This window comes from Schistocerca cancellata, chromosome 6 (assembly GCF_023864275.1).
Source record: "Schistocerca cancellata isolate TAMUIC-IGC-003103 chromosome 6, iqSchCanc2.1, whole genome shotgun sequence".
NCBI lineage: Eukaryota > Metazoa > Arthropoda > Insecta > Orthoptera > Acrididae > Schistocerca > Schistocerca cancellata.
Genome location: NC_064631.1, coordinates 567,393,322 through 567,419,748, shown reverse-complemented (window position 1 = coordinate 567,419,748; position 26,427 = coordinate 567,393,322).

Genomic DNA, 26,427 nt, shown 5'->3' with positions numbered 1-26,427 from the left:
GCTAAGTAATCGCGCTGGATGTCGGTTCAGCATCTCATGCCCCAAATTCCTCCAGCCGGCAATTGTTCATTGTTCACATTTTCTCGGCTAGAACAGCCCAAGACAGCTGGTGTGTGTGTGTGTGTGTGTGTGTGTGTGTGTGTGTGTGTGTGTGTGTGTGTGTGTGTGTGTGTGTGTGCCCATAAACGGCGCAAGCTGGCGTTTTTTATGAAGAAAATACAGCACCAGATGCTATTTGGGATAGGGCAACAAAAGTCGATGGATATCCCCAACAGTCGAAACTGGGCAACGACACGTCCCAGTGACATTACTAGGAAGTATCATCGCTGTAAACCATGGAAATATAAATGCGGTGAACCTAATTTTTGAGCTATGTAAGACGGCGGACGTCGGCTTATAGTTTGTGACGTAATGACAAATCGTTCCTTTTTTTACCGCGATGGTGGTAGTGATCCTTTGTACTCCATGAAATTGCTCATGTGGCTATCATTATTGTTTCATATTGGATAATCACGAATAAATATAAGATTGGTGGTGATCTCTGTAAATAAAAAAAGCAAAAAGGCGGAGATAACACTGAGATGTGCAAAATGATTCTGGCTTGAGTGTGCCATTAGATGCGTTTCATTACTGTTACATTGTAGACGATGACACAGGTCTCATTTGACATACAAACTGAACTAAACTCCCACCGAACAGGCCTCGGAATGCCCAGCGGTTCTGACCGACAGCCTGCAGTACGCGAATCTTCACAACGCTCTCCCAGCCGTTGACAGTTTTCGAGGTAGGAAGGCAGGAGCCGGTACTTCTCAGTCAAGTAGCTGCTCAATTTGCCTCACAGGGGCTGAGTGCACCTCGCTTGCCAGCAGCGATCGGCAGATCAGACAGTCACCCTTCCATGTGCTAGCCAAGCCCAACAGCGCTTAATTTCGGTGATCTGAAGGGAACCGGTGTTAGCTGTCTACTGCTGCTGCTGCTGCTGATGATGATGATGATGAGACCCCCATACTCCGAGGAGTGTAGGGGACGATGCGGGAGATCTGAACCGCTGTACTAGGCAAGGTCCTAGTGGTGATGGTTTGCCATTGCCTTCCTCCGACCCTAGCGGGTATGAATGATGATAATTAAGACTATACAACAACACCCAGTCATCTCGAGGCAGGAAAAATCCCTGACACCGCCTGGAATCGAACTCTGGACCCCGTGCGCAGGAAGCGAGAACGCTACCGCAAGGCCACTAAGAATAATTTACATTCTGGTTATTAAGTCTGGACAAGGCTTATTCGTAGTGTGTGCGAGGCTACACAAACTGACGTTGATGACGACTTCCTTCCTACTAAATTCGATGAATTACGCCGAGATAAACTGCATAACTGGCGTGCCTAATCACAGCACAGCCTTTTACTAGTTCAAATGGCTCTGAGCACTATGGGACTTAACTTCTGAGGTCATAAGTCCCCTAGAACTTCGAACTACTTAAACCTAACTAACCTAAGGACATCACACACACCCATGCCCTAGGTAGGACTCGAACCTGCGACCGTAGCAGTCCCGCGGTTCCGGACTGCAGCGCCAGAACCGCTAGACCACCGCGGCCGGCCCTTTTACTAGTCATTGACTTAGACTTTATATAATATTCTGAAGAATTAATTGAAGGGGACTCTAGTAATTAAAAGAATTGAATCCACAAAACATTAATTTATAAAATTAGTGTGAATAAAACGGCAAAGGATCTCTGAGACCACCAGTTTGGCAACACCCTTGGTGCCACCCGCACACCTATGTTGAATATTTTAAAAATATACCAGTGTGGAGACAACCCTTGACCAACTCCTGGGGGCCTGCAGGCCTTAGACACCACTCAGATTCCACGTGCTCACAAGCAGGTGCCATAGGTAGTGCCACTCAGCTGAAGGGTGTTGAGGGCATGTCTGCCTGGTGAAGGGTTATCTTTGTGCAGGTACATTTTTAAAGTGCTAAAAAGCATGAACACATAAACACCTCTTAATGTTTCGGATGCCATTCAGATTTCGTCGAATGGTCCGTAGTGGTTCCACCATGCATACCAAAGCAAGAACTGCGGTCGCACTACGCTCCATAAGGCCAAGATCACATTCGATGTTTCTGCAACCAGACGATGTCCTTAGAGGTGAATCGTCCGAATGACGTCAGCAACGGCAAAGGTTGTCAGGAACGTCGTTCTTTCGCACATCGCACCGTAAACCGTTTTCTTTGAACGCGAAATGTGTACAAATAAAAGCATCAGGGGAAGTGGAGGTTTCATTTGAACTCTTTATGCCACCTCATGGTGCCGTTCTGAGCGACGGGGTGTCTGAAATGTTTTCTTCACCTACACATAAGATAAAAGCATGATTTGAACTGTGGCTATCGCGGTTCTGATATCAACTGCAGAGGAATCAGGTATATCTACAGATACCAGTATTGGAATGCTAGCCTCTATTATGATCGGAACACAAAGTTAGAATCTTCCTACACATCTGTCAGGCGTTTGAAGATCGCTAGTAAATAGCCGAAACCGGTAGCCAAACAAAATAAGTATGGAAATTACACGGCTGTAATGTGTTTGATTTGAAATCCTGTACCGAACAGTCGAGTCCCGCAACCATCTCTGAAAAGCTGGACACCCAGAGCTCTTATGTCCAATCTCCCTGGTCCTTGTGTATTAGTAGGATGTAATTTTAACTTCGCTATTTGCAGCGATGATTTTTCCCAAGATAATGGTTGGATTGCCGTTGCTTTGGTTAGGTGTGCTTCTGTTGCTGTTCGTGGCTCTGAAAGTTTTGTGTGATTGTGTTTCACATTTCAGAATTTGGTAATAACGATTCTGGTCAATCCGATGTTATCACTGATAAAGCCATGTCTTAGTACTCGAGCAACAGGATGAAGGTTGGTCCATCAGAAAATGTTCATTTTTGAATGAAGAGCCATTATAGTGTTGAAAGTTTTGTATTGAACGGTGATTTGATGGTTTAGTATCGTACATCTCTTCATTAGGGCAGCGATGCCTGTGTGTTTCACCACTAATGTTAAAAGTAGCTTCCGGGTATGCTGTGTTTTTCTACTCTTACAACTTCTTGCAGTATGCATTAGACTGTATGAGTACGCCTCAATGGATGAAAGGCATTGTCACTCCAGTTTTCAACTGTGTTTCACGAACACTGCTACGGGAGGTTTTCCCGCGGATTATTTGGGAATAACACAAATCGATGAACGGTTTGCGTCGTAGACGGTGGCTTGCTGTGTCTTTATTCGGCACGCCCATCATCAGTCGCGGCCCACAGGCTTCAAACAATCCGTTGAGCACTCCTCCAGTTAGGCGGCGCTTGCAGGCTGGGTAGAGGGCGCCGCCTGTTCACTCAGCGGTGAGCTGGCGAGACGCAGAGTGTGTTTTCGGCCTCAGCTGCAGCAACGGCACCAACAATAACAACTTGGTGGAGGACAGCTCTCTTGGTCTGGGCTTCGTAAGCACCAAAGACATTATGGACGACTAGGATGCGCTGTGGTGACTGATACTGGCAGTCATTCGCACAGCACTATTATCCCTGATTTCGACCTTGTTTTTATATCTTTGTTTGTGGTGTTCTTTCGTGGCCCTTTCTGACTCCAGTGAATTTTATCGGCATCACAAGTGTTGCTAATATTAAAATTGGGCAGATATTTATGAGACTTCAAGGTATATATATTAGTTTTTTGAAGTCATCTTTCTAATGTTTCTAAATTGTCACAGTTTCGATTACCAGGGCTCTCTTGTGCAGAAAGTCGTCTAATGGTTTTTCAAATGCTCTTGGTCACAACGGAACCCAGTCTTTTACTCCCCGTCTTACCTAGATGGCCTATTAAACACTGGCATATATTTTTGGTAACCCTATAGGCCCTTTACGTATGGCTAGCAGAACATGGATGTATAGATCGTCAGGAGTTTGATAGTATTCCCCTGTAGCTTAGACTTGACTGAAGAATTTTTCTTTAACTGTTCTCTTTAGCCATCTGATTTACTGTTGTCAGCTGTCCTCTTTTCACTGTGATTGATTTCAGAATTGCTGTGAATTACGCCATTGCGTTGCGGTAGGTCTTGGATCAGCTTTCAGTTAAGAGGTGAGTGACCGCATCCATACTGGAACCCTGCTGGAAGAATTAGATCCTCTAGTTTTTTTCTGAAATGGTTTACCCTTCATGTTCGCGATGTAAATGGCTGAAGGCTAGATTAATCCATTATAGGAGCCCTTTGATGGATTTGTGTGCCATTAGAGGTGGTGTGAGAAATAATGAAGTGTTATTGTGACTTGAACAGAAGGCATTGGTTTTATGTAAATGTGTCAGTCGCGTGTTGACTGGTGATAGGCTTGATGACGAACACCGAATTCGCTTGGGCGCTGGTACCATTAATCTCACTCAGATGGCAGGGCTGACTGCCAGGATTATTGAACTGTTAGCTGAGTTGCCTAACTTTATAAGGACTCGCGTTAGTGCCACCTCGCACTCGTCGCTCGTTATACCCACTCATCAACTTACGCTGGCGTCGTACACATTTCTGTGCTGTCCACGCCACGGTGCTCCGCGGTCTCAATCAATTTAATCGTGGATTACCGCATTAGGCGTGCTGTCTGTTTCTATCTTGGCGGTGAATGATATGACTTGCCTTTAAGCAACCACTTTGCCTCGGCATGACTCTTTAAAGACCCTATCACCTGAAGATGCATCTCTACTGATTTAAAACCGGTAGTGACGTTTTAATGAATTTTAATATCCAGTGCGGAAGATTTTAACACTTTGCCGCCCGCACGTCTCGTACAAATTTATTCGCTTGGCGCCGTCAGCGCTAGTTCGGATTACTTGGCTTGTGCCGGGCGCTTGTCACCTTTCCGTTGATGACAAGCTTCAAACACATTAACTTTTGCGCACTTTAATTTTCCTGAAATACTCTATTTTGCCGTATCGTTGCACAAACTAAAATTTTCTTTTCAATTAACTTCTCTGCAAGTTCTACACTGTTATAATAATCATCCATGCAGAGGTGATGCCACTTTCCATGCCGACCGGTGTGACCGAGCGGTTCTAGGCGCTTCAGTCTGGAACCGCGCGACCGCTAAGACGCAGGTTCGAATCCTGCCTCGGGCATGGATGTGTGTGATGTCCTTAGGTTAGTTAGGTTTAAGTAGTTCTAAGGGACTGATGATCTCAGATGTTAAGTCCAATAGTGTTCAGAGCCATTTTTAACCACTTTCCATTACAAGGTGTCAATAGTTCCATCACTGTTTTTGCTAAAGACTGTCAAGCGCCGCTATATGTCTTGAATGAGAAAATGTATCCCGTACTCTAATCACACAGTATCCGAATGGGTGTGCCGTATTTTGTAATTATCGACGGATTGTAAACTTTAAAATTTAGCTGTCCACGCCACGGAATCATTCCTTCAATTTGAGATGTTTTGACTTAGATTAAAATAATCAGTTACGAATTGCACTTTCACAAGCCGGTCGGCATTATCCGGTTTATTGTTGCTGTCGGAATAATGTAAAAATGATCATGTTTGTCTGAATTGGTTGCGGGACATCGTTTTGCGAAATACCTGTGTGTCTATACACGGATTCGTTGACCAAAAATCATCGATCCATGCTTTTTTTACAGTTCCCATAACGATGGAAAGCCCAAACCATTTTCTAAGTTCGGGTCCCGTAACGTCGACAAATTTGGCATTTTTTAAATTCCTTCTATTGCAATTTTGACTGTAGTACTTGTTGGTTTCGTTGCTAATATATTCAATTAGCTCGTTCCCAGTGTAAAATTCTACGATATCCTCGACGCTCTGTGTATCTTTGGGAAATATGTTTGGACCTGGGGATCCTTCGAATTTATTATTGGTCCTTGGTAAATCGACGCCTGACCTCTGTGCAGTCTTCTTCGTCGGATTCAGCCGAATCAGTTGGCAACCGTAACGTTCGCCGAATTCTTCTTGGACGTATTTCACTATCTTCCTACGATTCTGATTCACTTTCATTTTTTTTTATCCAATGTTTTCTTCCCAATCGGCCAAGTCGTCCGGAACCTCAGACAAGACGTCCGCGCATTCATAGTAAATAATCCTATTGTCTCTTTCGCCCGCCATGATGAAAGGGCACAAGTACTTATAAAAACAAAAAACTTGTTGTGTGTAACTTATTGTTGCCTAAACAAAACACCAACAGAATACAAAAGATACTAAAGTGCTGTTACCGGTCACTGCGCGATACCCTGCTCACAACAACACTGTGGTGTCGCCGGCCACTGAACGACACTATGCAGGCGACATCATGTAACACCATACCTCTTCTGCTGTACAGATTTATTTTGCTTTTGTTTTATTTAATGTTATAACATTGAGTATCTGTAAATGTGTTTGTTTGAACAGATAACACAAAATTGTATACTCTTTTCTTTGTCAAACCTTTGATGTCGTGATTTGATTCTATGAAAAGTAGTGTATCTGCAATTTATATTCTTTGTCCCATTTGGAGGGAACAAAACTTACTGTATATGATTGTAATTTTGTGTGAATAATTTTTTGTAGAGATGTCAATATGTGTAAATGTTTTGTTTTATTTAATGTATTTGGTTGCTGTTATGTAAATTGCTGATCCTCACTTAGGGCTCTTAGTTATTCTGTATGTAAAAGGTGTAGTGGTTCCCCTCGGGAATGGAACTGTGTAGCGCGCGCAAATTGTGGTTGGCCTATGTAGAAAAGGTGGAACTGATAGTCAGTCGGAGACGAGCTACGAGTCGGAGACGAGCTACGAGTCAGTGCACTGCCATGTAAAAGATGCATATTGTGCTGATTCCGAGAGAGGCTTTTCCTGCTTCTTTCCAAGGCCTCGGATGGATGGATAAATAGCTGGAACTATTCTGGAGTTTGTATCTATCATCGCCACCAAGAAATGACAGAGTCCAGCAATTCTGCCTACAATTCCACCTACCAACACGCAGTTGCCACCACACTGCGCAATCATTGCAACGTAATACTATAATGATGTACAGTGAAGGATCAGCTTAATGGACGTGCTAATGTGCTGAAATATAAGGTAATTTGTATCTGAATTTATGTACCTACCTTGCTTTTTCTCCTCATCATAACACCTCTCAGGTTCCTCTCCGTTTGAGCTAAAGTGATATCCGAGTGTCCTTACTGGAAGAAATTTAAGCCTAGAGTTTTGCTAATTAATGCCTCTTGAACTTAGTAAAAAGAAAGTTAAAGTTAATGTGGCAATAGAGTGAGTTAAAGTAAATGTTATTTGCTTAAAATAATTTTCCTATTAAAACTGCTATTTAAAGTGCTGTTGCTAACTTCAATATTAAAAGTTCTTAAGACTGAGGCTTATAAGGCAAATGATCACATTATTGTCTGTAGTAAATTCTAGAAGGTGAGTCAGTTTCTTGCAATTTGGCCAGTATTGTGTTTCGCTGTAGTAAAAGTGAGGAAGCTGCAGTTGTGAAACATTATATATTCATGTTTGCTAAGTGTTTGTGTATCTTGTGTATTAGAAGTGCATGTTAATAGTAATGTTATAAAGACCATTCACTTTATGTAAGCCTGAAAGTAATAGGGTGTTTCGGTATCTCTCATAATTTAGCAAATAGTTTGTGCTGCTCCAGTTGTTAGCTTCAATCTTAAAACATATGTGTGTCAGAGTTCATTGCACTTGCGTGTGGCTAAGTCTAGGTTGTGTTTGTCCACTATAGTTACTTATACCTACTTTCATAAACGAGAACTTTAATCTTTCTCTTGCCTAATTAGGCTGGCGACCGTTTCCCTTATTCTATAAACAGTATAGCTAGGCAAAATTTTGTTTGTTACTATTCAAATATTTACGTAATTCTGACTTTCATTTCCGATAAGCCACCTCCGTTAGGAACAACACGGTCAACATAACAAAATTCCTCTCAGAGGGTAACACTGCTCTGTTGCTTTGTGCCATAGTTGCTTTTACGAAATAGTTTTATGTCACAACCTGTTTCTAGCATTGAGGTTATGGTACAGTAGTAGCAGACAGGAGTGTTATAGCCACTGTGGTGTCGCCGGACGGCATAGTGTTAATAACCATGTGGAATTCTGGCTGTGGCTGTCAGATCGTTAAAATAATGGGTAAGAAATTTTTAGTAATATTCCAGTAGACGACGAGCACCTTGCGGCACCTCGAGAAGGAAGACAAGGCTTCCGGCAGGCACTTGCGGACCCTACAATGTTGTCAGATAGTGCAGATGGCTAGACTTAGAATTCTAAGGGACGGCAGGTTTTACTGTAGGGTATCGTGCAGCATGATAGGCACCTGTTCAGGAAGGTGAAAACATAAGTTACGCTGAAGAGCAGCGCGGTGGAGAACGTTCCCAGCAATTCCAATTACTACTTTAGGTTATCGTTTTATGTTGTGAGAATTTAAGTCTAACTTCGGAATTAACGAGAACTGTGAAGTTAGATCGGTTTCTTGTCGCTGGCTTCCCTGTGAGGGAGGCCTTGGAACCGCAAGTTATTCCGCCGTTCGTCGGCCGCTGCTCGCAGGAGAGCTTCCCTGCCTGCCTTCCGAAGCCTCACGCCACTCCGCTGTCCACGAGTCCGACTCGCAGAGAATTTTTTAATTAAAAAACCGACTTCCACATTTCTCGACAGACAGCTTCCGCTTCGCATTCACAGATTGCTGATGCGTCCGTTTCCAGAGTACCACGTTTAGAGGGGTAGCGACCACACACTGTGTACTTGCATCGGCTTCTGAGACTGTTGCTTTACAACCGTCACTTTTCTTGACAGGTCCGCGTGGGACATTTTTATCACTTCAGGAAGAGAGAGGCGTTTTCCATCCAAGTATAAAACACACAGCGCTTAAGTCAACTGTCGTTCATATCGTCACTTAATTCGCAACAGAAAAAGTAAATACAAAATTTTAAATGATGTAATGCGTCTTCCACATTTGCAGCCGGCTAAACAATGATAAAATTCCTGTTCTAACACGTATTTAACGCTGCTTCAATAATTCTATTGTTCAAATAACAACAATGTGAATAGTATTTCATTTTTTTTCGTCAGTTTAATTTTAGCTAGAATTTATGTTTGCAGACGAAACGGTTTCTGAGGCAAACGATTTTTACGAAAATCCGTTTCTAATTACTTTGAAAAGTACAGATTCCAAATTTACTCCGTTTCCATTGAAAATTGGGCTTAGGACTGGAAATGGCACTTGAAGTTTATTTTGTTACTGGTCTTCCCGAAGAAACTAGTTAATGAAACTTAATTTTTAAATTTCACAATGTTAATTAACTTATGATGATTCAGTTACGTAAATATGAATAATTAAGCGTACGTAACTTAATGCGGTATAAGAGTTGTCGCTACTTCTTGTACTGCATCATATTAACGATGTTCACATACATGTCTCAACCATGTGTCAAAAAGAATCATCCGATTTGGCACATCTTTGTTTCTGAAACTACTAAACGTATGCAATGAATTTTTTTACGAACGGGAAACTCGAAGATTTTTTTTCATACCGTAAATCAGGAATATACAAACTCAAATGTGATACATGCCCAAAATTCTACATTGGACAGACAGGCAGAAGTTTTGAAATTAGATACAAAGAACATATTGACGCTCTAAGAGTTGGTAACTTGAACAAATCAGCATTTGCAGCCCATGTTGATGAAGAAAACCATTCAGTGGGAAGCATTGAGGACAACTTAAAGATTTTGCATCTAACAGAAAAAGGAGCCACTATGAATATATTAGAAGAATTAGAAATACACACACACAAAAACAGCACCCCAGACTATATCCTTAATGAACAAACAGAGTTGGCTAACACCCCTTTCCTGAAAAATTTCCAAAAATTACTTTCCAGCCTCCAAAGCAAATAATATTAATACACCTATCTGCAGATCAAGTAGAAAATTTATATGTTACTATAATTTTCATGCTGCCAAATGTAATAAAATAATATACTATTTTACCTATACAGTTCTACATATATATAAAAAACTTTATAATTAAATTAGCAATAACAGATATACATTTAAAAAAAATAAAATAATTTCAATCTCTCTGTACTAATGTAATAGACATTACAGTTTTGTAAAAGAATTTATGATCCAGTTTTGTAAAAGAATATATGATCCTTTCCAAACATAGGACATCATTGTCAAATGTTACGATATATCATAGCATCTGTGACACCCATATGTCTGTAAACTCTTTGTATGTACCAAAACATGTGGTGCGTGGTTGGAATGATCTCAGTGACAAATCTAAAGTGTACAGTGAGAACTATTACGTGTGCAACAACGAGGATGCAGTGGAAATGCATTTACATCGATTGGATGAACGTTATCGAAACAATCACTCGAAACCGACGTTTCACGTAAGTCACATACAACGAAAATCTGCAACGCAACCATCTGTGTATGGCGTGTTTGTAATTATGTTTTATTTATATTTTAGGACAAGTAATCTATAAAAAACACGCCAAATGTCAGAAAGAAAGCGTGTAAACCGTCTGATGATGAATCGCAACGATTCGAAACCGGTAACGGTTTCCTTTGAATAAAGGAACTCAAAGTAAATTTGTGGCTGGTTGCTGTCATTACACCGTCAACATTTTTTTTCATAGCTATTCACAGGTGATCAATACGTCCCTCTTCAGATGTACGGCTTGTGTCAAAGCGGTATTCAAATTTTTCCCACACTGCAGCGAGCATGTCTTTAGTTACAGCTTCCACAGCTGCTGTTATGCGATGTCCTAGTTCATTCACTGTTGTTGGTGAAGGAGGCACATAAACAGACTTTTATGAACCCCTCACAAGATATAATCACATACAGTCAGCTCCGGTGACCTTGGAGGCCAGTAATTTAAGGCAGAATCATTTGATCCAGTGTCGACCGATCCATCGTTCAATAACTCTCTGATTTAAAAGTTCCCACCCTGCGAGATGTCAGTGTGGCGGTGTCCCATCCTTTGGGTAAATGAGGTCGTACGAATTAGTCTCCAATTGTGGGAAAAGAAAGTTCTCAAGCAATCGAGATGTGCGCTTCCTGTAACAGTGTTCTCGGCAAAGAAAAATGTACCATACACCTTTTACCCATGAAACTACACAAAAAACATTTTTTTTCGGAAAGTCACTCTCATGATGTACAACATCATGTGGCTGTTCCGTAAACCATAATCTCACACTATGACGGTTCACCTTTCCGCTTAAATGGAATGTTGCCTCGTCACTAAACACTAAGTGTGGAAAAAAAACTGTCATCCTCCATCTTCCGAAGAACGAAATTACAGAACTCCGCACGTTGCTGTTTCTCACCTTCACGAAGAGCTTACAATAGCTGAATTTTGTATGGTTTCATGTATAAACGTAGAGGCAACGCATGTCAGACGGACATCGGGGGCATGTCGAGCTGTCGAACTGCACGGCGAACGGATTTCTGCGAACTCCTTGTGGAGCTAGGCGAATGCATTCGACGTCTGTGTCAGACACTCGGGGACTGCCCGGCGATTTGCCTTTACGCAAACAACCTGTTTCTAGGAATTGTTCATGCCATCGTGTAATGTTCTGTACTGTAGGAGGATCCACACCATACCTAGTACGAAAGTCACGCTGAACAGTTATTACTGAGCAGCACTGCGCAAAACCTAGGACACGAATCGCTCTGTTCTCCGGATACCGTTCTTACTAGAACTGAAGTGGGCGCACACTGCTGCTACCTAGTGGGAACCATCTAAAACTCGAGATTTTTCTCTTTCCTACAGCACGTTGTTTCCGTACATATCTAAAATAATGTAATAGTTACGATTTTTCAAATCATATGATTCTTTTTGATACGCCCTGTATTTTGGTTTTCTTTAACAAAATTTTTATGTTTTTACACCCATTGTTCGTCTTTAGATCTGCGCAAAGTGGTAACAGTGAAAAACCAAACAAATTTTTTACATTTCTAGCTTCAAAATTTCTTTAAAAGCGGCATATTTTCAGAAAACTTTTCCTCCCCTTCACGCTCTTAGGGGTGGAATGTCTAAAAATCTTTTCTTAAACGATGTCTACGGTATAAGTTCCTGTACTCAGTGGTTTGAGCTGGGACATTTTATGTCCTTAGTGTGTATTAAAGAGAGGAAACTGCATTGGCTTCCCAGTCTGTTACCTGGTTTTGTTTTAATACATGAAGATCGCTGTCAAAATCCTTTGTCGTTTCAGTAGTTGCTTTTAAATTTCTTTTGATTTTTGAGTGGCACATCAGTACTGTATGTTTTGTCTGGTATTTTACAAGACCTAATTACAGTTTCATATATATTTATTCTTTAATAAGTTTGAGAAATTGTGGTCCTATGAGGTACTTAAGTCCCCTGTTAAGCAGTTGTAGCTATTAATTACTGAAATGGAAAAAGTCAGATATGTTAATACTGGATCAAAGAACGCTTAACCTGAATTTTAAAGTGGTTAAGACTATCTGCTATCCACCACAACTTTAAGTGCACATCTGGCAAGCAATAATGTTGCTTTGAGTAATTTACACCAATGCTGACTACAGCTTGTTCATTGTGGTTGCGCGTGAGGCCGTTTCCATTAATTATTTCGGATGACAGCTATAGAATGAAATTTGTGAGTTGCGATCGAGTATACATGTTCCGATATAAATAGCACCATGATGGTGTGGCGTGACTGTACGTAAATGACGCAGTTTCAGGTGTTACGAATATTAGAGACAATGAACAGTAATTACTAGGTCAATCGAGTTGATGACACAGAGGTACAATAAATGCATTCCCGATGACACGTGAGAAGAATGCTACTATTCGTTACTCTGTTTTTTGAAATAACCAGATAATTTCGGAAAAACAGGATGGACCGTTTGTAAGATGAGCAACTCCATCACAGTAAACTTAAAAGTTTCTATCTAGGAAAGATAATGAATGATTAACCAACAAACAGTATTAGGGAGCGTGCGCATGCGCCCGCGTCGTAACACAGTTAGTACATACACCGCCTGACAAAGAGTGAAGCACTCATAAGCAGCAGAGGAAATGAAATGAAACCTCACGGAATGTGAGGGTATGTGATTACAAAATTGAGTCAAATCTTCAAAGATCTTGGCACTATGAGCCCTCTTATCAGTATGATGTCACACCCCCTGTAAGTTGGATTCACACCCTGATTGGGTTGGCAAGGCTGTCTAAAGCCATTGTATTTTTTTCCTCGTGGAAGCAGACGCACGATTATTGATATCCTAGATAGTGGCAGTGGGAGTGAGTTGACATCTTAGCTGGTCCAGCAAATTTTCTATTGCGGACACAGTCAACGGAATACCTCAGCATCATACAGACATTCATTGAGACATGTGCCAAGTGTGGAGCATTGCCCTGTTGGAAAATATCGCACCGCGGAACTGTCACGTGCGTGATAACACATGAGGACGAAGGATGTCCGCGAGATACGATTATCCCTTCAGAGTTCCCTAAGCTACAGATCAGTCATACCCGATGTCTCCCTACACCATGGAGTCAGTCCGCCCCCGGTAGCTGGGTGGTCAGCGTGACAGAATGTCAATCCAAAGGGCCCGGGTTCGATTCCCGGTTGGGTCGGAGATTTTCTCCGCTCAGGGACTGGGTGTTGTGTTGTTCTAATCATCATTTCATCCCCATCGACGAGCAAGTCTCCGAAGTGGCGTCAAATCGAAAGACTTGCAACCGGCGAGCGGTCTACCCGACGGGAGGCCCTAGTCACACCATGGAGTCGGAGATAGCATCACTGTGCCTCCCCAAAACATTGGAAGAATGAGACCTCTCCCAAGATCGCCGCCATACTCGCCGACAATGGTCATGTATATGAGTCCAGCACTGCAATCCATCGCTGAACACGAAGCGTTGCCATTCATTAGCAATCCTTGCTTCCCGGAGATGGCACCAGTCCAAACAACTGTCTGTGTCGCAGTATTAAAGACAGCCTACGTATGGAATGGTGATTCGCTAGTCCCGTTGTCACTGTTCTCCAACTAATGCTGCAAGATGGCACAGAATGTTGCAGGGAGCCTATTACTTGTTTTCGGATGGTAAGCGCAAACGTCACGGGGTTACAATACGCTTCGTGTACAATGCGGCGATCCTACTTTGTGGAAGTCAAAAATTGTCGACTGGAAACTTGACGACAAATATGTCTGCCCTCGCATCCCCATGGAGCCAATACCAGCATGCACCAAATTCGATCAGCTGGCAAAATGGAAATCCACTATGAGGAACCTTTCACACTGTCAGGTGCTGATAACGCTATCTCATACGAGTACATGGCATCTCTGAGCCCTTCACAGTGATCAGTCAGCACCTGCCGCTGGCCACGAACCTTATGTACCACGGCCGGCCATGCCGTGCCAAACTTCACGCATGCAGCATCGACTGCCTGCGGACGGCCCAAGGCCCGTCATACCACGCGGCTTTGCTCGGTACTTCTCGGAAGCGCGACATTTCATTTAGCATTGCGGTGCGGCTTTTTTTCGGTCGACGCTACTGTCTGCGTGCGGGAGAATCGTCGTATCAGCGTTGTTTATCCTTCGCTATTTTCTTGTGGTATGAAGGACATTCACAAGTCCAATGGTAGTTTTCACAAAAAGAGTAGTTATCTATCGTCCCAGTCTTAAAATGAATGGGAATGGTGGAAGAGAGGTATGAAAAGTCTCAGTTAGCATAAGTGATGAGTATTGCATATTTGCTTTGGAGCGAAATTACAATACCGTGCAGAGAGAACTTATAGATTCAGTTGTCAATGAAATAGAAAGAAATTACAACTATCGACAGACAGGATTCATTGCTCTGTAGTTCAAGATACATTTGAGCTAAATTTCTGGGCATGAAGTACATGAAGAAATTGGTTGTATGAATAGCAAAATTTTGAAAGTCGGACGCATTATTCCATTGTCAGTTGCACAGTTTGCAATGGAACTGAACGAAGCGTATGGAAATGTCATGTATTACTGCAAAATAGGTTGGTTAAGTCGAGGGGGAGGTATGGTTGGAGACTGGGGACACACTACATAAGATACGGGCGGGGAAGACTGCTGAGTAGCCTATGTATCCCTTTATTTTGAGCCGTTTGTTTAACTTCAGTAAACTTGCGGTGCTTACCTAAAATTGTACAGAAAACAGACCTAACAAATAACATTTGAAGTGCATTGTTTCTTGGAAGCGGTCAGTTCTAAAATAATTCTGGTGATCTTAACAAGCCAAAGTGTTTTTGACTTAAACCTTGGGTGTTGAAAACTAGTAAATGAGTTGTCTGCAGCTGCGATTTAATGCTTGAGTGATTCAGTGCCGCCAGGAGCTGACAGTCGGAATTAATTTACTTAATCAACAAGCATACATGGAAGAAGCCTGGAGATACTGACAGGTTTCAGATAGATTATATAATGGTAAGACAGAGATTTAGGAACCAGGTTTTAAATTGTAAGACATTTCCAGGGGCAGATGTGGACTCTGACCACAATCTATTGGTTATAAACTGCAGATTAAAACTGAAGAAACTGCAAAAAGGTGGGAATTTAAGGAGATGGGACCTGGATAAACTGACTAAACCAGAGGTTGTACAGAGTTGCAGGAAGTGCATAAGGGAACAATTGACAGGAAGGGGGGAAAGAAACACAGTAGAACAAGAATGGGTAGCTCTGAGGGATGAAGTAGTGAAGGCAGCAGAGAATCAAGTAGGTAAAAAGACAAGGGCTAGTAGAACTCCTTGGGTAACAGAAGAAATATTGAATTTAACTGATGAAAGGAGAAAATATAAAAATGCAGCAAATGAAGCAGGCAAAAAGGAATACAAACCTCTCAAAAATGAGATCGATAGGAAGTGCAAAATAGCTAAGCAGGGACGGCTAGAGGACAAATGTAAGGATGTAGAGGCTTATCTCACTAGGGGTAAGATGATACTGCCTACAGGAAAATTAAAGATACCTTTGGAGATAAGAGAACCACTTGTATGAACATCAAGAGCTCAGATGGAAACCCAGTTCTAAGCAAAGAAGGGAAAGCAGAAAGGTGGAAGGAGTATATAGAGAGTCTATACAGGGGCAATGTACTTGAGGACAATATTATGGAAATGGAAGAGGAGGTAGATGAAGATGAAATGGGAGATATGATACTGCGTGAAGAGTGTGACAGAGCACTGAAAGACCTGAGTCGAAACAACGCCACGGGAGTAGACAACATTCAATTAGAGCTACTGTCAGCCTTGGGAGAACCAGTCCAGACAAAACTCTACCATCTGATGAGCAAGATGTATGAGACAGGCGAAATACCCTCAGACTTCAAGAAGAATATAATAATTCCAATCGCAAAGAAAGGAGGTGTCGACAGATGTGAAAATTAACGAACTATCAGTTTAATAATTCACGGATGCAAAATAATAACGCGAATTCTTTACACACGAATGGAAAAACGGGTAGAAGCCGACCTCGGGGAAGATCAGTTTGGATTCCGTAGAAATATTGGAACACGTGAGGCAATACTGACCCTACGACTTATCTCAGAAGCTAGATTAAGGAAAGGCAAATCTACGTTTCTAGCATTTGTAGACTTAGAGAAAGCTTTTGACAATGTTGACTGGAATACTCTCTTTCAAATTCTGAAGGTGGCATGGGTAAAATACAGGGAGCGAAAGGCTATTTACAATTTGTACAGAAATCAGATGGCAGTTATAAGTGTCGAGGTGCATGGAAGGGAAGCAGTGGTTCGGAAGGGAGTGAGGCAGGGTTGTAGCCTATTCCCGATATTATTCAATCTGTATATTCAGCAAGCAGTGGAGGAAACAAGAGAAAAATTCGGAGTAGGTATTAAAATCCATGGAGAAGAAATAAAAACGTTGAGGTTCGCCGATGACATTGTAATTCTGTCAGAGACAGCAAAGGACTTGGAAGAGCAGTTGAACGGAATGGACAGTGTCTTGAAAAGAGGGTATAAGATGAACATCAACAAAATCAAAACGAGGATAATGGAATATAGTCGAATTAAGTCGGGTGATGCTGAGGGAATTAGATTAGAAAATGAGGCACTTAAAGCAGTAATGGAGTTATGCTATTTGGGGAGCAAAATAACTGAGGATGTTCGAAGTAGACTGGAAATGGCAAGGAAAGCGTTTCTGAAGAAGAAAAATTTGTTAACATCGAGTATAGATTTAAGTGTCAGGAAGTCGTTTCTGAAAGTATTTGTATGGAGCGTAGCCATGTATGGTAGTGAAACATGGACGATAACTAGTTTGGACAAGAAGAGAATAGAAGCTTTCAAAATATGGTGCTACAGAAGAATGCTGAAGATTAAATGGATAGATCATATAACTAATGAGGAGGTATTGAATAGAATTGGGGAGAAGAAAAGTTTGTGGCACAACTTGACTAGAAGAAGGGATCAGTTGGTAGGACATGCTCTGAGGCATCAAGGAATCACCAATTTACACTCCTGGAAATGGAAAACAGAACACATTGACACCGGTGTGTCAGACCCACCATACTTGCTCCGGACACTGCGAGAGGGCTGTACAAGCAATGATCACACGCACGGCATAGCGGACACACCAGGAACCGCGGTGTTGGCCGTCGAATGGCGCTAGCTGCGCAGCATTTGTGCACCGCCGCCGTCAGTGTCAGCCAGTTTGCCGTGGCATACGGAGCTCCATCGCAGTCTTTAACACTGGTAGCATGCCGCGACAGTGTGGACGTGAACCGTATGTGCAGTTGACGGACTTTGAGCGAGGGCGTATAGTGGGCATACGGGAGGCCGGGTGGACGTACCGCCGAATTGCTCAACACGTGGGGCGTGAGGTCTCCACAGTACATCGATGTTGTCGCCAGTGGTCGGCGGAAGGTGCACGTGCCCGTCGACCTGGGACCGGACCGCAGCGACGCACGGATGCACGCCAAGACCGTAGGATCCTACGCAGTGCCGTAGGGGACCGCACCGCCACTTCCCAGCAAATTAGGGACACTGTTGCTCCTGGGGTATCGGCGAGGACCATTCGCAACCGTCTCCATGAAGCTGGGCTACGGTCCCGCACACCGTTAGGCCGTCTTCCGCTCACGCCCCAACATCGTGCAGCCCGCCTCCAGTGGTGTCGCGACAGGCGTGAATGGAGGGACGAATGGAGACGTGTCGTCTTCAGCGATGAGAGTCGCTTCTGCCTTGGTGCCAATGATGGTCGTATGCGTGTTTGGCGCCGTGCAGGTGAGCTCCACAATCAGGACTGCATACGACCGAGGCACACAGGGCCAACACCCGGCATCATGGTGTGGGGAGCGATCTCCTACACTGGCCGTACACCACTGGTGATCGTCGAGGGGACACTGAATAGTGCACGGTACATTGAGCATGTTTGGGACTGGATGAAGCGTCGTCTCACGCGGTCTGCACGTCCAGCACGAACGCTGGTCCAACTGAGGCGCCAGGTGGAAATGGCATGGCAAGCCGTTCCACAGGACTACATCCAGCATCTCTACGATCGTCTCCATGGGAGAATAGCAGCCTGCATTGCTGCGAAAGGTGGATATACACTGTACTAGTGCCGACATTGTGCATGCTCTGTTGCCTGTGTCTATGTGCCTGTGGTTCTGTCAGTGTGATCATGTGATGTATCTGACCCCAGGAATGTGTCAATAAAGTTTCCCCTTCCTGGGACAATGAATTCACGGTTTTCTTATTTCAATTTCCAGGAGTGTAGTATTGGAGGGCAGCGTGGATGGAAAAATCGTAGAGGGAGACCAAGAGATGAATACACTAAACAGATTCAGAAGGATGTAGGCTGCAGTAGGTACTGGGAGATGAAGAAGCTTGCACAGGATAGAGTAGCATGGAGAGCTGCATCAAACCAGTCTCAGGACTGAAGACCACAACAACAATCAACAAGCGGACGAACGCTGCTACCGGAGCACAATAAGGGCGAATATGCTCCTGTTTAAAATACTTCAACCTCCCTCAACACTTTAAAAAAATTTCCAAAAGATTTTGACATGCAAAAATTTTGGCACGTTTTAACGCGAAACTCGCCTCTCACTCACACAAGTCCTCGTACTGCAACTCAATCACTCACACGAGTCCATCAAGGTAAGTCGCTCTTCCACATCCACTCCCACTTATCCTTTCTTACTCACTCATGCAGCCCAACTCGTTGTCATTATCTCCTTGTGACACACTATCATTGTCTCCTGTCTCACAGCCACAGTCTCCTTCGTTGTGTCCTACTACAACTGTCTTCTCTCATTGTGTCTGCCACTTGCTCTCTCTTACTACTACTGTCTCATTCATTCCTCCCCAATGCTGCTGTCTCTTCTCACTGTCATTATCTCTCTCTTTCTCGTTGTTATTATCACTGGCTCTCACCCATTTCCAATTTCTCCTTCTCTTAATTCCTCTCCCACAGGCACTGTCTCCTTTTCTCTTTTCATAGCAATTTTCTGTCATTGTCAACTATGTTCCACCTCTAAACTATTTTCCACTATTTATTACTTTCCCTTCTCTTTCCCACAGCCACTGCCTCCTCTCTCAGCATAAAAAAGCGCAAATATGCTCGCATCCCAATATGTTTGGTAAAATTTTTAAACGTGCTGAGGAAGGTGGAATAAGGCAGCTGGTGCCCTCCTTTTCAGTTAGTCTTCTAAGCAGGAGCTTTTTCTCCTCTGACTCCCTTCTTTCCCTGCTGACTTTCTGTGTCAGTAAAATTTCGACAGCTTACTTTGTGAAACTGAAATAACGGAATGCTAATTTTACACCCCAGATCGGATTTTTCGTACACAAAAATTTGGCATGTGTTTCAGTACTACAATATGGGATTCCCAGAACCCTTCTGATGATAATGGAGACACTTTACGGCATATTTTTCCGTGATATTTCACTTTACAAACTAAGTTTTCTCCTCGCACGAAATTTTATTTGTGTATTTTTCGTGTACAAGTAGAACAAGTTTGAACCTCCGTATTTCGGAAACGAATAAAGATATCAAGAAATTGTTAAAGATGTTCGAGACAGGGACTGTAGGAACATGTAGTAAAAAATTCAGGCATTTGTTGTATGTAGGCACCTTGTAATCTGCGGCTCGGTTTTGGCACTGAAAACTCATGTTTTTGGGGGTCTTTCTCGATAATGGGTAATTTTTTTGAAAATGGGAATATGGCACTTCTAGATAGATGCTTAGAGAATTTACAGTTAAAATTTGAGCAAATTGCTGCTACTGACGACGAAAAAATGATGAAAAACAATGTTTTATTTTTTGAGGAACCGTTTATGCACCAGACGGTGCCTCCATAATCCCCTAAATCGGCACCATAGACCACATCTAATGCAAAAAGAATCTACCGATTTGTTCCATTTGCCTCAGCTAATGGCAGCATGTAATGTTCAAAATTTGGCCCTGTACTGCTGGACTGTTACAGTAAGACGATCGTTCTGTTGAGTACACAAATGGGCTACCAAAAACACTTGACGCCAGCTTTCTATCGCCAATGGAATACGAGGTATGAGACCCGGAAAAATCTTCATTTCGGAGCATACTGGAAGCGCATGTTGTACATGCGTACCGACATATGCCATATCCATTTCAGAAAGGAAATATTTTGCATGTACCTCGTCGCTCGCTGTCGGATGTTAAAGGTCTGACGAAAAGAGGGAGGGCAGCAGAGTGGTATGCAGGTAATAAGCGAGAGGAATACGTTTTATACGCGTGTCGCAGCATGGGCAGCTACCGCCTGATGTTAAGTGGCGGCTCAGCCTCGGTAAGGCAGCTGGAAAATGTGGCTGGTGCTAAATGATCTAGTGACCAGCCTAATTCCTTCATGGTAGAAGGAATTCAATACTTTTCGATACGATATTCTGTCTGACCAACTGACCAGCTGACCAGTCAGTACTGAAAACAGGATCGTATGAAGTTCAGCCAAAACGGGAGCAGACAACTTGCCTGCACCACAACCCACATGAATAACACTTGTAATACATTTAGTGATTTGAGACACCCTGCCTAAGAATCTTTGAGGTTTGGCAACCAAGTAAATGTCTCATCCAAAATGGCGCAAAAAACCTCGCGGTTTCTCTAAAATTTAAAATGGTGCCCCTCATGCTCATCTTAAGCCATTTAAGAATAGGGCGGTATGGGTTAAAAGGAACATGTACTGATCTCTCGGTTGAAAATCAAAACCTACTTTGATCCGCCCGTTCCTTCTAACTGTTAAATGTAGCTGCCACATGCTGCTTGCAACGCTGGAAGACGAGCTGCATGATTCATCTGTTAAGCATAAAACTGGAGCATATCATATTGTTCTATAAAAGAAAAAAACACTTATTATTACTACTAGTACCAAAGCCAGGACACATCACTCACTGTTGCTCTTTGACTGTTATCTGGTTAAATGCCAAGTGCCCAATGCAACCAACAACACACATGACTGTTGAATAATTGTATTTCAGTATTCTGATCCTATTTATTTAAATCACCCACAAACACCGATTATTTTCCTTGCCTAATACGCAAATGATATAGGAAAGTTACAATGAGGTGACAAAAGCTACGGGACAGCATTATGTACATATTCAGGTGCTGGTAGTAAAGCGTAAACAAGACAAAAGGTACCAAATGGCAGTGCATTGGGGAGCTGTCATCTGTACTCATGTGATTCACGTGAAAAAATTTCAGACTGATTAAGGATTCAAATGGCTCTGAGCACTATGGGACTTAACATCTATGGTCATCAGTCCCCTAGAACCTAGAACTACTAAAACCTAACTAACCTAAGGACAGCACACAACACCCAGCCATCACGAGGCAGAGAACATCCCTGACCCCGCCGGGAATCGAACCCGGGAACCCGGGCGTGGGAAGCGAGAACGCTACCGCACGACCACGAGATGCGGGCACTGATTAAGGACGCACAACGGGAATTAATAGACTTAAAATGCGGAATGGTAGTTACAGCTAGATGCATGGGACATTCCAATTCGGAAATAGTTAACGAGTTCAGTATCCGAGATCCACAGTGCCAGGAATACCAAATTTCAGGTATTACCTCTCACAACGGACAATGCAGTGGCCTATGGCCTTCACTTCACGACCGAGAGCAGCAGCGTTTGCGTAGATTTGTCAGTACTAACAGACAAGCAATACTGCGTGAAAGAGGCGCAGAAATCAATGTGGGAAGTACGAGTAACGTATCCGTTATGACAGTGCAGCGAAATTTGGCTTTAATGGTTTATGGTAGCCGACGACCGACGCGAGTTCCTTTGCTTACAACATGACATCGCCTGCAGCGCCTCTCCTGGGCTCGTGACCAAATCAGCTGGATTCTAGACAACTGGAAAACCGTGGCCTAGTCGGATGAGTCCCGATTTCAGTTGGTAAGTGCTGATGGTAAGGTTCGAGTGTAGCGCAGACTCCGCGAAGCAATGGACCCAGAGTGTCAAAAAGGCACTGAGCAAGCTGGTGGTGGCTCTATAATGTGTGGGCTGTGTTTACATGGAATGGACTCTAATCTCGGTTATCTTTGGATATTTGACGACCATCTGCAGTAATTCATGGAACTTACGTTCCCAAACAACGATGGAATTTTTATGGATGACAATTTGCCATATTTGGGCCACAGTTGTTCGCTATTGGTTTGAACAACATTCTGAACAATTCGAACAAATAATCCGGCCACCCAGGTGGCCCGACATGAATCCAATCGAACAATTATTGGAGGTAATCGAAAGGTCACTTCGTGCACAAAATCCTGCTCCAGCAACACTTTCACAATTATGGACGGCTATAGAGGCTGCATGTCTGAAAATTTCTGAACGGAACTTCCAATGACTTCTTGAGTCCCCGCGATGTCGAGTTGCTGCACTACGACGGGGAAAAGGGGGCCCTATACGATATTACGATATAGAAAAGCAGCTTATGGTTGAAATAGCTCTGAGCACTATGAGACTTAACATCGGAGGTCATCAGTCCCCTAGATCTTAGAACTACTTAAACCTAACTAACCTAAGGACATCACACACATCCATGCCCGAGGCAGGATTCGAACCTGCGACCGTAGCGGCTGAAGCGCGTAGAACCGCTCGGTCACTCCGGCCGGCAAGGCAGCTTAAATCACTTAATAAAGGCAAGGCTTCCGGTCCAGATGGTATACCCAGCAGGTTCCTGTCAGAGTATGCAGAAGCAATAGATCCGTATTTAGCAATTATATACTAACGACAGGAAGTGCAAAATGGCTAAGCAGGGATGGCTAGAGGACAAATGTAAGGATGTAGAGGCGTATCGCACTAGGGGTAAGATAGATAAGGCCTACAGGAAAATTAAAGAGACCTTTGGAGATAAGAGAACCACTTGTATGAACATCAAGAGCTCAGATGGAAACCCAGTTCTAAGCAAAGAAGGGAAAGCAGAAAGGTGGAAGGAGTATATAGAGGGTCTATACAAGGGCGATGCACTTGAGGACAATATTATGGAAATGGAAGAGGATGTAGATGAAGATGAAATGGGAGATACGATACTGCGTGAAGAGTTTGACAGAGCACTGAAAGATCTGAGTCGACACAAGGCCCCCGGAGTAGACAATATTCTATTGGAACTACTGACGGCCTTGGGAGAGCCAGTCCTGACAAAACTCTACCATCTGGTGAGCAAGATGTATGAAACAGGCGAAATACCCTCAGACTTCAAGAAGAATATAATAATTCCAATCCCAAAGAAAGTAGGTGTTGACAGATGTGAAAATTACCGAACAATCAGTTTAATAAGCCACAGCTGCAAAATACTAACACGAATTCTTTACAGAAAACTGGTAGAAGCCGACCTCGGGGAAGATCAGTTTGGATTGCGTAGAAATACTGGAACGTGCGAGGCAATACTGACCTTACGACTTATCTTAGAAGAAAGATTAAGGAAAGGCAAACCTACGTTTCTAGCATTTGTAGACTTAGAGAAAGCGTTTGGCAATGTTGACTGGAATACTCTCACTCTAAAGGTGGCAGGGGTAAAATACAGGGAGCGAAAGGCTATTTACAATTTGTACAGAAACCAGATGGCAGTTATAAGAGTCGAGGGACATGAAAGGGAGGCAGTGGTTGGGAAGGGAGTAAGACAGGGTTGTAGCCTCTCCCCGATGTTATTCAACCTGTATATTGAGCAAGCAGTAAAGAAAACGAAAGAAAAATTCGGAGTAGGTATTAAAATCCATGGAGAAGAAATAAAAACGTTGAGGTTCGCCGATGACATTGTAATTCTGTCAGAGACAGCAAAGGACTTGGAAGAGCAGTTGAACGGAATGGATGGTGTCTTGAAGGGAGGATATAAAATGAACAACAAAAGCAAAACGAGGATAATGGAATGTAGTCGAATTAAGTCGGGTGATGTTAAGGGTATTAGATTAGGAAATGAGACACTTAAAGTAGTAAAGGAGTTTTGCAATTGGGGGAGCAAAATAACTGATGATGGTCGAAGTAGAGAGGACATAAAATGTAGACTGGCAATGGCAAGGAAAGCGTTTCTGAAGAAGAGAAATTTGTTAACATCGAGTATAGATTTAAGTGTCAGGAAGTCATTTCTGAAAGTATTTGTATGGAGTGTAGCCATGTATGGAAGTGAAACATGGACGGTAAATAGTTTGGACAAGAAGGGAATAGAAGCTTTCGAAATGTGGTGCTACAGAAGAATGCTGAAGATTAGATGGGTAGATCACATAACTAATGAAGTATTGAATAGGATTGGGGAGAAGAGAAGTTTGTGGCACAACTTGACCAGAAGAAGGGATCGGTTAGTGGGACATGTTCTGAGGCAACAAGGGATCACCAATTTAGTATTGGAGGGGAGGGTGGAGGGTAAAAATCGTAGAGGGAGACCATGAGATGAATACACTAAGCATATTCAGAAGGATGTAGGCTGCAGTAGGGACTGGGAGATGATGAAGCTTGCACAGGATAGAGTAGCATGGAGAACTGCATCAAAGCAGTCTCAGGACTGAAGACCACAACAACAGCACGGATTCAGAAAATATCGTTCTTGCGCAACACAACTAGCTCTTTATACTCATGAAGCAATGAGTGCTATCGACAGGGGATGTGAAATTGACTCCACGTTTTTAGATTTTCAGATGGCTTTCGACACCGATCCTCGCAAGCGTCTTTTAATCAAACTGTGTGCCTATGGAATTTCGCCTCAGTTGTGCAACTGGATTCGTGATTTCCTGGTAGAAAGGTCACAGATCGTAGTAATAGACGGAAAGTCATCGAGTAAAACAAGTAACATTCGGCGTTCCCCAAGGAAGTATTATAGGCCCTCTATTGTTCCTGATCTATATTAATGACATAGGAGACAATCTGAGTAGCCGTCTTAGATTGTTTGCAGATGATGCTGTCATTTACCGTCTTGTGAAGTCATGAGACGACCCAACCGAATTGCAAAATGGTTCAGATAAGATATCTGTGTGGTGCGAAAAGTGGCAGTTGACCCCGATCAAAGAAAAGTGTGAAGTTATTCACGTGAGTACTAAAGAAATCCGCTAAATTCCGATTATGCAATAAGTCACACAAATCTGAAAGCTATAAATTCAACTTAATACTTAGGGATTACAATTACAAATAACCTAAATTGGAACGATCTCATAGATAATATTGGGGGTAGAGCAAACCAAAGACTGCGATTCATTGGCAGAACACTTGGAAGGTGCAACAGATCTACCAAAGAGACTGCTTACACTACACTCGGCCGCCCTATTCAAGAGTATTGCTGTGCGGTGTGGGATCCGTATCAGGTGTGACTGACGGATGTTACTGAAAAAGTTCAAAGAAGGGCAGCTCGTTTTGTATTATCACGAAATAGGGGAGATAGTGCAACAGACATGATACGTGAATTGGAGTGGCAATCATTACAACAAAGGCGTTTTTCGTTGCGACGGATCTTCTCATGGAATTTCAATCACTAGTTTTCTCCTCCGATTGCGAAAACATTCTGTTGGCACCCACCTACATAGGAAGAAATGATCGTGACGATAAAATAAGAGAAATCAGGGCTCGCACAGAAAAATTTAAGTGCTCGTTTTTCCCGCGCGCCTTTCGAGAGTGGAACTGTAGAGAGACAGCTTGAAGATGGTTCACTGAACCCTCTGCCGGGCACTTAATTGTGAATAGTTGAGTAATCACGTAGATGTAGATGTACACTTGGTATTTCATGACTTTTATCACCTCAGTGTAAAGGATAATATAACATCCGCCATGAACTGTGCAGTGGATTGCGTAGTATGTATGTGGACGCAGAGTGAACCTCCTAGATGGTGTACAACGCTGTAACATGGGACAGCGGCAAAAAGTCTACACAACTACGGCGGCCGGACGCACTAATGTCGCCCAGCACACAGAAAGTCAAATGGAGCATGCGAGGTATTTTGACATGAAGAAACAA